We start from the raw sequence: 9,536 nt of genomic DNA, 5'->3' as shown, positions 1-9,536 counted from the left end.
CGAGACCACCGCGGCCGGCGCTTTGGAATGATTGCACATTGAAATGACGTCTTCTGAAAGCACTTACATGAAACCCTTTGAGTGGAAGGTTGCAGTATCAGCCTTTAATGAGGCTCATTTGCTGTGCTAACATTTATGGCAGGAAAAATATTAGCTGCTAATGGCTCACAACTCCACATGCTGAACCCTTACAATTCTGCTTCGCGCTGCGACCATCGCCGTATGTCTTGGAACTTGGGCTATGATTGACTGCCTCAAAGTCACTCTAGACATACCGTGTTCTCCTGAAACGTGTACTGTGATTGGCTGCTTCAAGGCAACTATAGCTGTGCCCATTCCTCTGAAACTCGAGCTGTGATTGGCTGCTTCAATGTCACTCTAGCCATGCCGTGTTGTCCTGAAACTGCACTGTAATTGACCACTTCAAGGTCACTCTAGCCATACTGTGTTCTCCTGAAACGTGTACTGTGATTGGGTTCTTCAAGGTCACTCCAGCCATGCTGTGTTGTCCTGTAACTTGCACTGTGATTGGCTGATTCAAGGTCACTCCAGTAGTAGTAGTAGTAGTAGAAGGGTTTTGTGGGCGCACGACAGCAAGGTCTTCAGCGCCCGTTCAGTATCATAGTGAGACGGGTGTCAAGAAAAAAACTCAGAACATTTACATCGAACGGAACATAAAACACAGGGAACAATCATGGAAAAATATGTGCTCACCCACACCGAAGCGTGGGATGAAGCAGGGCGTCAGCAGTAAAACACGGACAACACAGGAAGAAAAAGGTAGAGGGAGCTAAAACAATGGAGCAGATGGAAGTGGCTGGCTGACCGCAAGGAAAAAAGGGAGGAGTCAGCCACTCTGCAATACACTAAAACCGCCAGCCTAAGAGTTTAGGCCAGAGTCCAGACACATCACAAAACTTAAAAACCCTAGACACACGTCTCATCGTTAGCTAAAACACAGGGCAGATCCCCATCAACTTGTGCTTCTGCCCTTGCATCACGGTATAAAACTAGCACTGTGATTGGCTGCTTCAACGTCAGTCTAGCCGAGCCACGTTGTCTTGAAACTTCAGCTGTGATTGGCTGCCTCACAGTCACTCTAGCTGAGCTATGTTGTCCTGAAACTTGCACTGTGATTGGCAGCTTCAAGGTCACTCCAGCCATTCTGTATTTGACTGCTGCCTGCTGTGTGCTGTTTCTTGTGGCTATACGTCAAAGTATTGTTGTGAGCTGACAAACCAGAACTATGAGTGACGATTTTAAACAGGCACTTCTTGCAGCAGTTTATATACTGAAAGCCATCTGGGATCAGAGGCATACAGAACATCACAACCACCTTGTACTCGATAAACTGTGGAAAGAAGTTGCAATAAAATGTGGAGCACATAACTTGTAGTTGAATATTGTTTATTTCATGTGACAATATAACAATATCTTCTTCATTAAATTAACACTGAAACAAATTCCATATTTATATATTTTTAGTAGGAGCTGCATTGTTCCTTCTTGAAGTGTGAACTCCATGAAGTATGTCCCTGTAGTCTGTCGTGTTTAGTGTACTTTCTTTGTCTTTAATGACATTGTGTAAAATGCAAGCAACTTTTACAAACAATTCTGCTGGCTTCAGTGGGTTTGTTTAGTATTTACCACTTTGATGGTGCAATTCCAAAAGTGCAGTCAACAGTTTTTTTGGCTTGTGAAAGGGCTTTGTTGAATTGTTCTTTCGAGTGTTCCAGACTTTTCCTGGTGTGAGATTTCATCAGGTGTCTGAGCAGGGGATACACTTCATCTCCTATAAAGAGAAAGAGTCCTACCTGGGAGGAAGTTGTCCTCAGGAATGTCAAGCACGCGTTTTCCTATTTCGTTGTACAGAACAGGCTCACTAAAAGTGCTACTGTCGCTTTGTTTCCCATATGCTCCAACGTCAATGAAAATGAATTTACAGTTTGCAGCGTGCAAACCCTGCAGAGCTATTGAAAAGTAGCTTTTATAATTGAAGAACCTGAAGTCTGACTATATAGGGCTTAGAACTGTTACGTGCTTCCCATCAATGGAACGTGTAATATTCGGAAATCCCCATTTCTTGTAGAACATATCAGCTGCTTCTTTGAATTCTTACTCCGATTCTGGTTTCACCTGCAATGGTTGTTAGGTTTGCCACTATGCAGGTAAGACCTGTTTGGCAATCACAGAACCAGTAGTTGCTGCTACTCTAAATTCTCCTGCTAGGCTTGCATATGAGTTCCCTGTTGCCGAGAACATGAAATTGAAAAAAAAATCGATTTATTTCTTCTGTCTGTCTATATAAATACTTTTTGTACTTGTTATGGTTATTCTATAATACTTCTACAAATATATTTTTCTGCTTATTCCAGCAATATGCGACGCTAAGAAAGAAAATGAAACGTCTTTGACAGCAGTTTATAGAAAAATTGAACAAGCGTCCTAAATACGCTTCAGGCAATGCCGCTGAGACAGATCCACTACAGCGGCCGTATTTCGATTCTATGTTTTCTCTATGAGATAATTTTGAGCGCAGAACAACTAGTGGCAAACACAATCCAGTGATAACTCTGATCAAATCAGCGGGTACAACTCTGATTCTGGTCATACCCACAGCCAATCGCATTACATGTAGCATTACGAGCTTCTCCACTTTCTTCTGATTGCCCTGAGCCACCACTTACCTCGACAGCAGTCGAACCTGTAGGTTACTGAAAGAGACAACGAGTTAATAGGAATAGAAAGGAAGAAGAAGTTGCTTAGGTAAAAAGAAAAAGAGTCACAGTTATTGAACAAAAAATGATGAAAATGTTGCTTTCTTCATGATTCTTCTTCCTCACGTGTAATGCATGTCTGCTTTAGACAGAGTGGATGTGCAAAAGCTTGTTATGGCACGAGTATACAGACCATCGACTCGGAAGTACAGGAGAAGTGATGCAGCTACCCATCACTGTGCAGATATTTATCCTTCGACATCGGCATTAAACATTAGCAGCCGCCATGGATCCAGCTGTTTTGCTCCAGAAACAGCACTTCGTGACCAACATTCCACAGCTTTTGACGTACATACTTTACACCTAGATGTCACTCATGGAAGACATGGTGGCAGAGAAAACGATGGCCCACATGAGACTGAAGCAACTTTTGTGACGGATAAAAAAGAGACCAAAAAATTTTTTTACGTTTTATTTCACTTTTTATGTACTTAGAACTGATTGAACTCGAACCACCAGAAAACGGTTTATTTTTATTATTATTTGTAGCTAATATAAAAGTTGTCAGGAACAGAAAGACGTTAAGTAGTATCATTAACCATTAGGTGTGACGTTTCCGAAGTTAGTATCACAGTTTCAACAGACACGGTGTTTACTTTAAAAACAAAAGCTACATGTGACAGATGCTAGGCGTGCTACGTAAAGTGGGTGTATATAAGAAGTGACGAAGAAGAAACAGTTGCTCTGGCACGCAAATTCCATTAACATTGTTAGTCCGAATTTCCATTTCTTTAGTTATTGCTGGTCCAACAATATTTAAGATATACTAAAAAGTTTGTTGCGACATTCGCAACTGTCTGAAGAAGCGCTCTGTATACTTTTTCCCACTTTTGGAAGAACTGCTGAAAGTATCGATACTTCGAGGGTTCTGCATTCATAGGACGCATTCCATATTCCCGATTTTTTCTCCTTGCCAATAACCACACTTTTTCAATGAATGTATCACTATCGTTATCGACAGACGACACAGGAAGCATGATTTATGCTTCACACCACTGCAGGTAAACGCACACTACAGTCGATATGAAAAGCTGCAGGCTTAACTACTCCCGGCAAGCTGTGAGGTGCCATCTACGAGCTGTGAGAGTACATCGTAGTCACCCCAATACTCCCGAAAGCTGTGAGGTGACACGTGAGGGTACAACATAGCGCCCCCAAGGCTCCAGGCAAGCCAGCAGCGAGGGTGTAATGTAGACGCCCCAAAACTCCCGACAAGCTGCGAGGTGCCATGTGCCAGCAGTGAGGGTACAACATACACACAGCGAGACTCCCAGCAAGCTGCAAGGTGGCATGTTCTAGCAGTGAGGGTACAAAGTAGACCTCACAAAACTCAGGAAAGCTGTGAGGTTTCCTGTGAGGTTACAACATACCTCCCCCCCCCCCTGCCCCTCCCAAGACTCCCGGCAAGCTGAGAGGTGCCATGTACGAGCTGTGAGAGTACATCGTAGTCATCCCAAAAATCCTGGCAAGCTCTTAGGTGCCATGTGCCAACAGCGATTGTACTACGTAGCCCCCTCAAGGCTCCCAGCACGCTGTGAGCTGCCATGTGCCAGCTGCGAGGGTTCTATATAGCCCACCCGAGACTCCCTGCAAGCTGCGAGGTGCCATGTGCCAGCTGCGAGGGTTCTATATAGCCAACCCGAGACTCCCTGCAAGCTGCGAGGTGCCATGTGCCAGCGGCGAGGGTTCTATATAGCCAACCCGAGACTCCCTGCAAGCTGTGAGGTGCCATGTGCCAGCTGCGAGGGTTCTATATAGCCCACCCGAGACTCCCTGCGAGGGTTCTATATAGCCAACCCGAGACTCCCTGCAAGCTGCAAGGTGCCATGTGCCAGCTGCGAGGGTTCTATATAGCCCACCCGAGACTCCCTGCAATCTGTGAGGTGCCATGTGCCAGCTGCGAGGGTTCTATATAGCCCACCCGAGACTCCCTGCAAGCTGCGAGGTGCCATGTGCCAGCTGCGAGGGTTCTATATAGCCCACCCGATACTCCCTGCAAGCTGCAAGGTGCCATGTGCCAGCTGCGATGGTTCTATATAGCCAACCTGAGACTCCCTGCAAGCTGCGAGGTGTCATGTGCCAGCTGCGAGGATTCTATATAGCCCACCCGAGACTCCCTGCAAGCTGCGAGGTGCCATGTGCCAGCTGTGAGGGTTCTATATGGCCCACCCGAGACTCCCTGCAAGCTGCAAGGTGCCATGTGCCAGCTGCAAGGGTTCTATATAGCCCACCCGAGACTCCCTGCAAGCTGCAAGGTGCCATGTGCCAGCTGCGAGGGTTCTATATAGCCCACCTGAGACTCCCTGCAAGCTGCGAGGTGCCATGTGCCAGCTGCAAGGGTTCTATATAGCCAACCAGAGACTCCCTGGAAGCTGCGAGATGCCATGTGCCAGCTGCAAGGGTTCTATATAGCCCACCCGAGACTCCCTGCAAGCTGCGAGGTGCCATGTGCCAGCTGCGAGGGTTCTATATAGCCCACCCGAGACTCCCTGCAAGCTGCGAGGTGCCATGTGCCAGCTGCAAGGGTTCTATATAGCCCACCCGAGACTCCCTGCAAGCTACGAGGTGCCATGTGCCAGCTGCGAGGGTTCTATATAGCCCACCCAAGACTTCCTGCAAGCTGCAAGCTGCGAGGTGCCATGTGCCAGCTACGAGGGTTCTATATAGCCCACCCGAGACTCCCTGCAAGCTGCAAGGTGGCATGTGCCAGCTGCGATGGTTCTATATAGCCAACCTGAGACTCCCTGCAAGCTGCGAGGTGTCATGTGCCAGCTGCGAGGATTCTACATAGCCCACCCGAGACTCCCTGCAAGCTGCGAGGTGCCATGTGCCAGCTGTGAGGGTTCTATATGGCCCACCCGAGACTCCCTGCAAGCTGCAAGGTGCCATGTGCCAGCTGCGAGGGTTCTATATAGCCCACCCAAGACTTCCTGCAAGCTGCAAGCTGCGAGGTGCCATGTGCCAGCTACGAGGGTTCTATATAGCCCACCCGAGACTCCCTGCAAGCTGCAAGGTGCCATGTGCCAGCTGCGATGGTTCTATATAGCCAACCTGAGACTCCCTGCAAGCTGCGAGGTGTCATGTGCCAGCTGCGAGGGTTCTATATAGCCCACCTGAGACTCCCTGCAAGCTGCGAGGTGCCATGTGCCAGCTGCGAGGGTTCTATATAGCCCATCCGAGACTCCATGCAAGCTGCGAGGTGCCATGCGCCAGCAGCAAGGGTACAACATAGACACCACAAGAATTCCGGCAAGCTGGAAGGTGCCCCTGTACCAGAAGCGAGAATACAACATAGACGCCCCGAGAGTCCCGGCAAGCTGGGAGGTGCCATGTGCGAGCAGTGAGGGTACAACATACATGCCCCAATACTTCTGCCAAGCTGCAAGGCGACATGTGCCATCAGCGAGGGTACAACATAGACACTCCAATACTTCTTGGAAGCTGCGAGGTGCCATGTGCCAGTATGGAGGGTACAACGTAGATGGTCCAAGACTCCTGCTAGCTGTGCGGTGCCATGTGCCTTCCATGAGACTACAACATAGTACCCCAAGACTCCCAGAAAACTGTGAGGTGCCATGTGCCAATGCAAGGGTATAGTGTAGATGCCCTTAAACTCCCGGCAAGCTGTGAGGTGCCATTTGCCAACAGATATGGTACATCATTGCCCCATCAGGACTTCTGGCAAGCTGTGACATGCCATGTGCTAGCAGCATGCAGCGAGGTGCTGGCTGTGAGCGTGTAGCATAAACAATGTGCTGAGGGGACATTGAAACTTTTTTAGACATCAAAGAGTGGTGGTAAAAGAGAAAGAGAACTGGATGAAGATAGAAGCAGTGGAGGCAAAGAGAGGGGTGACTATTGATATGAAAATACAGATGGGTGAACACCAAATGTAGGCTTAGGGGATGGGGGTAGTCGGACGCCCACAGAACGGTGTACGTTAATCTGAAAACATTTGCTCAATGTCCCCCCCCCCCATAGCCATGTATTAAAATTTTCTGGTATAGGCATCAAAAACCCAAGCAAACCATCCCGAAGGACACTTGTGGAAAGGAGAAAAAAGTGCTCAAGGAGAAAGAGAGGAGACTAAGCGGAAAGGAAAGAGACAGTGGCAATGGGACACAAAAATAAAGGGACAAAGATAGTGAGAGTGGCAAAGGAGGAGACAGTTGCGCTAAGGAAGAGCAAGAGGAGGGGATGAAGACAGGAGAGTGACAGACACAGGGAGATGCAGGGTAGGAAGACTTCACTACAGGTTGGGACTGGATAAAGGGGTTTGCAATATTTTTGTGTTAAAAGAGTAGGAATGCCGGGTCTTATAGGTGCAGATATTTTTATTGGTGACTGAAGACAGTGTAATGAACAACCAATTCGATTCTACACAGAGTACGCGAAAGAACTTGCCCCCCTTCTAACAGCCGTGTACCGCAAGTCTCTAGAGGAACGGAAGGTTCCAAATGATTGGAAAAGAGCACAGGTAGTCCCAGTCTTCAAGAAGGGTCGTCGAGCAGATGCGCAAAACTATAAAAATGGTTCAAATGGCTCTGAGCACTATGGGACTCAACTGCTGTGGTCATAAGTCCCCTAGAACTTAGAACTACTTAAACCTAACTAACCTAAGGACATCACACACATCCATACCCGAGGCAGGATTCGAACCTGCGACCGTAGCGGTCGTGCGGTTCCAGACTGTAGCGCCTTTAACCGCTCGGCCACTCCGGCCGGCGCAAAACTATAGACCTATATCTCTGACGTCGATCTGTTGTAGAATTTTAGAACATGTTTTTTGCTCGAGTATCATGTCGTTTTTGGAAACTCAGAATCTACTATGTAGGAATCAACATGGATTCCGGAAACAGCGATCGTGTGAGACCCAACTCGCTTTATTTGTTCATGAGACCCAGAAAATATTAGATACAGGCTCCCAGGTAGATGCTATTTTCCTTGACTTCCGGAAGGCGTTCGATACAGTTCCGCACTGTCGCCTGATAAACAAAGTAAGAGCCTACGGAATATCAGACCAGCTGTGTGGCTGGATTGAAGAGTTTTTAGCAAATAGAACACAGCATGTTGTTATCAATGGAGAGACGTCTACAGACGTTAAAGTAACCTCTGGCGTGCCACAGGGGAGTGTTATGGGACCATTGCTTTTCACAATATATCTAAATGACCTAGTAGATAGTGTCGGAAGTTCCATGCGCGTTTTCGCGGATGATGCTGTAGTATACAGAGAAGTTGCAGCATTAGAAAATTGTAGCGAAATGCAGGAAGATCTGCAGCGGATAGGCACTTGTTGCAGGGAGTGGCAACTGACCCTTAACATAGACAAATGTAATGTATTGAGAATACATAGAAAGAAGGATCCTTTATTGTATGATTATATGATAGCGGAACAAACACTGGTAGCAGTTACTTCTGTAAATTATCTGGGAGTATGCGTGCGGAACGATTTGAAGTGGAATGATCATATAAAATTAATTGTTGGTAAGGCGGGTGCCAGGTTGAGATTCACTGGGAGAGTCCTTAGAAAATGTAGTCCATCAACAAAGGAGGTGGCTTACAAAACACTCGTTCGACCTATACTTGAGTATTGCTCATCAATGTGGGATCCGCACCAGATCGGCTTGACGGAGGAGATAGAGAAGATCCAAAGAAGAGCGGCGCGTTTCGTCACAGGGTTATTTGGTAACCGTGATAGCGTTACGGAGATGTTTAACAAACTCAAGTGGCAGACTCTGCAAGAGAGGCGCTCTGCATCGCGGTGTAGCTTGCTCGCCAGGTTTCGAGAGGGTGCGTTTCTGGATGAGGTATCGAATATATTGCTTCCCTCTACTTATACCTCCCGAGGAGATCACGAATGTAAAATTAGAGAGATTAGAGCGCGCACAGAGGCATTCAGACAGTCGTTCTTCCCGCGAACCATACGCGACTGGAACAGGAAAGGGAGGTAATGACAGTGGCACGTAAAGTGCCCTCCGCCACACACCGTTGGATGGCTTGCGGAGTATAAATGTAGATGCAGATGTAGATGTAGCATGTACTTAATTTGCAGTCTGATAATTGCAGCTATTAGGAGTAGTACATTTTTAGGTCGGTTAGCACTTTGAAGTACTTGTGGCAAGGGCAAGCGACTTATGGTGGACACGTGGACGCAAAACGGTTAGTCTATACTGAAAGACACTTTCCACCGTCGAACTAAACTAAACTAAACCCCTGTCAGAACAGGCCTCAGAGGGCCCAACGGTACCGACCGGCCGCCGTGTCATCCTCAACCTACAGGCGTCACCAGACGCGGATATGGAGGGGCATGCGGTCAGCACACCGCTCTCCCTGCCGTATGCTATTTTACGAGACTGGAGCCGCTACTTCTCAATCAAGTAGCTCCTCAGTTTGCCTCACAAGGGCTGAGTGCACCCCGCTTGCCAACAGCGCTCGGCAGACCGGATGGTCACCCATCCAAGTGCTAGCCCAGCCCGACAGCTCTTAACTTCGGTGTTCTGACGGGAACTGGTGTTACCACTGCGGCAAGGCCGTTGCCCAGGAAGACTGTTAGATGCAACGAAGAAAGAACCAACACACTGGAGTGGGTACACATTGTAGTGGACTGACAAGACAGCCAGTCCACAGTGACGGGTAACCGAAAGGCACGCGTACACACACGCCGACTGGCGTGAAGTCTGGAACAGTATACGTTATGAATGCACTAAAGAAAAGTACGGAGCTTCTGTTTACTTAACTTTAATTCCATCATTGTGGTAC

General features: G+C 47.7%; 1 pseudogene; it reads right to left on the bottom strand.

Moving 5' to 3' along the window:
- Window positions 1-9,197: 9,197 nt before the first annotated feature.
- LOC126109964 (5S ribosomal RNA) lies at window positions 9,198-9,315 on the bottom strand (annotated as a pseudogene).
- Between the last annotated feature and the right edge of the window lie 221 nt (window positions 9,316-9,536).

Source organism: Schistocerca cancellata, chromosome 12 (genome assembly GCF_023864275.1).
Source record: "Schistocerca cancellata isolate TAMUIC-IGC-003103 chromosome 12, iqSchCanc2.1, whole genome shotgun sequence".
NCBI classification, from domain to species: domain Eukaryota; kingdom Metazoa; phylum Arthropoda; class Insecta; order Orthoptera; family Acrididae; genus Schistocerca; species Schistocerca cancellata.
The sequence above is the reverse complement of the archived record's forward strand: the minus strand, read 5'-3'. Positions and strand labels throughout refer to the sequence as shown.